The 2,848-nt window shown below is 58.5% G+C and overlaps 1 pseudogene; it reads left to right on the plus strand.

The window, feature by feature from the left end:
• The first annotated feature begins 898 nt into the window (after positions 1–898).
• Positions 899–2,388, plus strand: LOC133746631 (nucleus accumbens-associated protein 1-like; annotated as a pseudogene).
• The last annotated feature ends 460 nt before the right edge of the window (positions 2,389–2,848 follow it).

The following is a 2,848-nucleotide window of genomic DNA, read 5'->3' on the forward strand; positions in this document are numbered from 1 at the left end:
AATCAAAAGAAATCACAGTAGACCACAGAATAGAAAATTTATTCACTTCAGATAATTTCACAGAGATTTCCTAGTACAGTATCCTTTCCTCACCTCATTCCTAAATGTTGATCCTGTTTTAAAAAAATAACATAATGACATGTTATATATTACAGTTTTATGAAATTAAAAAATGAGGTAAATACATTCCATAAAATTAAACTTATGCACATTTTCTTGATTGCTTTTATGAAAGAATAATTGAATTTCCCTACTTTAATGTGACTTTAGAGACTGCTAAATTTTAGTTTTGAAGGAAAAATATATGTTTTTGTACAAAATCAGGCATTATATCTGACAGTCCACAAGGTTTTTTTAAATTCAGTTCTTTATGTCCTTGTGGATATTGAGGTGGAATCTCAGGATTTCTCAGTTCAAACCTTAACCTAAAATCATCGTAACTTTAGCAGTCAGTCCCTCATGCAGGGAAGTGTTCGTTGCTTTTGTTTCAGTGGGGCCTCATATGGGAACATGTTTCATCTAGACATATGAAGATATTTGTATTAGGTAGATGATAATTGTGCATTCTGTCTTTATATGCATTTAAAATGTGTCAGTGATGTGCTCTGATGTTTCATTATGGAGGGAAAAAAGCACTCCCAGGCCACAGCAGAGAGCCGGACTGGAAGAGGAGCAACCAGGACAGAATCTGGTGCCCGGACCAGGACTAGAACCTGGTGTGCCGGTGCCACAGGTGGAGGATTAGCCTACTGAGCCACGGCGCTGGGTGTACATCATTTTTTAAAACAATTAAATTTAACAGTGAGTGGCCGCCGCAATTGCCACTGCTGCTGAGGCGGAGGCCATGGAGGCCATGGAGGCCATGGAGGCCATGGAGGTGGAGGCCGAGGCCCCTGCGCAGGGGGCATGCCCAGGGCTCAGGCCAGGCCTCAGTTGCCACGGTGCAGCCCCACCATGGAGCAGAGCCTGCAGATGGAGATCCCCAACTTCGGCCACGGCATCTTGGAGTGCCTCAGCGAACAGCGGCTGCAGGGCTGCCCTGTGACATGTCGGTGGTGGTCAGTGGTCAGGCTGCGCTGGCCGCCTGCAGCTCCTACTCCTATTCAACAGCAGCCGCAGCGCCGTGGTGGACCTGCCGGCGGCCATGCAGCCACTGTCGTTCCAGCAGACCCTGAGCTGCTACACGGGCCGCTGAGCACGAACGTGGGGGACCAGTTCCTGCTCATGGACACAGCTGGCTTCCTGCAGATCCAGGAAATCCTGGAGAAAGGAGCCAAGTTCTTCCTGAAGGTGAGCTCCTGGAGTGGCATCTCCCAGGGCCTGCACGCCGAGGGGCGCCCTAGTCCGAGGGGCGCCCTAGTCCGAGCCGCAGAGCCCTGTGGTGCAGACTTCCAGCTGGCCGGCCTGCAGCTCGCCGCTGCCCCTCGTGTCGCGGGTCAGGACGGAGCAGCAGGAGTCGGACTCAGTGCAGTGCATGCCTGAGGCCAAACGACTGTGGGACGGTGGCCCCAAGGAGGCCGGGGGCTGCGGCGGCAGTGGTGGTAGCCGCAAGATGGCCAAGTTCTCCGTGCTGGACCTGGCGGCCAACAGGCAGCCCCCACAGCAGGCCCCCAGCAGGGTGGCCTTGGCCATGGGGGTGGGGCAGGGCAGCCAGCCAGCGGGGTGGTGGCAGCAGCTGCGGGCGTGGGGAGCGGGCCCAGCATGTCAGAGCGCAGGAGCCCGGGCACCTGGAGCGCCTACACCAGCGACAGCCCAGCTTCTACCACAAGGAGGAGGACGTGGGGGAGGAAGGCTAGGACGAGCAGTGCCGGCAGATCTGCAACAGGTACACCGTGCACAGCGCGATGAATGTGGGCCCGACAGCTGAGAAGGTTGAGGCCCTCCCGGAACCTACAGTCGGATCCGGGTGTGGCAAGATTGGCGTCGCTCCCGGCCCAGCTCATCGACCAGATCGGCACCCGTTGTCATCCCAAGCTCCAGGACGAGGTGGCAGGCGCCAAGGTGTGCATCAGAGGGCGCAGCTCAGGAACCCGGCACGAGGTCTTGCCGTGGTCGCTCATCGCCGCCTCCTTTGACCTGAACGCACTGGCCCACAGCTGTGGCACCAGAAACCGCTGGACAGCCGCGCTCTCCACGCTGTCCAGTACCACTGCCGGAACTTCAAGGAGAGCGAGAGGAACACCATCGCGGCCGGCGTGTGCCCCAACGCATGCCAGATTGTGCGCCAGAGCTGGATGCCCAAGCTAAAGCTGCTCACCTGAGGGTGACCCTACACCACCTGCATCAGGGACTCAGGCAAGATGGAGCTGGAGGTGACAGGCAGGGAGTACGGCTTCCAGCTGGCCAGCTATGGGGCAAGGCGGCCCCTCCGCCGAGGCCCTGCAGTAACTACGCTCCCATACCCCACCCAGGAGGGCCATCACACTCCCCCCACCTCACCCAGGGGGGCCGTCACACTCCCCCACCCCACCCGGGAGGGCTGTCACACTCCCCCCACCCCACCCAGGGAGGCCATCATACTGCCCCACCCCACCTGGGCGGGCCGTCACACTCCAACCACGCCACCCCCATGTCCTGTCACACTCCCCCCACCTGGGGGCCCATCACACTCCAACCACGCCACCCCCATGTCCTGTCACATTCCCCCCACCTGGGGGGACCGTCACACTCCCCCACTCCACCCTTCTGTCTTGTCACACTCCCCCACCCCACCCAGGGGGGGCATCACACTCCCCCCACCCCACCCAGGGGGCCATCACACTCCCCCACCCCACCCAGGGGGGCCGTCACACACCCCACCCCACCAGGGGGGCTGTCACACACCTGACCCCACCGGGGAGGGCTGTCA

Source organism: Lepus europaeus, chromosome 18 (assembly GCF_033115175.1).
Source record: "Lepus europaeus isolate LE1 chromosome 18, mLepTim1.pri, whole genome shotgun sequence".
In the NCBI taxonomy this organism is placed as follows: domain Eukaryota; kingdom Metazoa; phylum Chordata; class Mammalia; order Lagomorpha; family Leporidae; genus Lepus; species Lepus europaeus.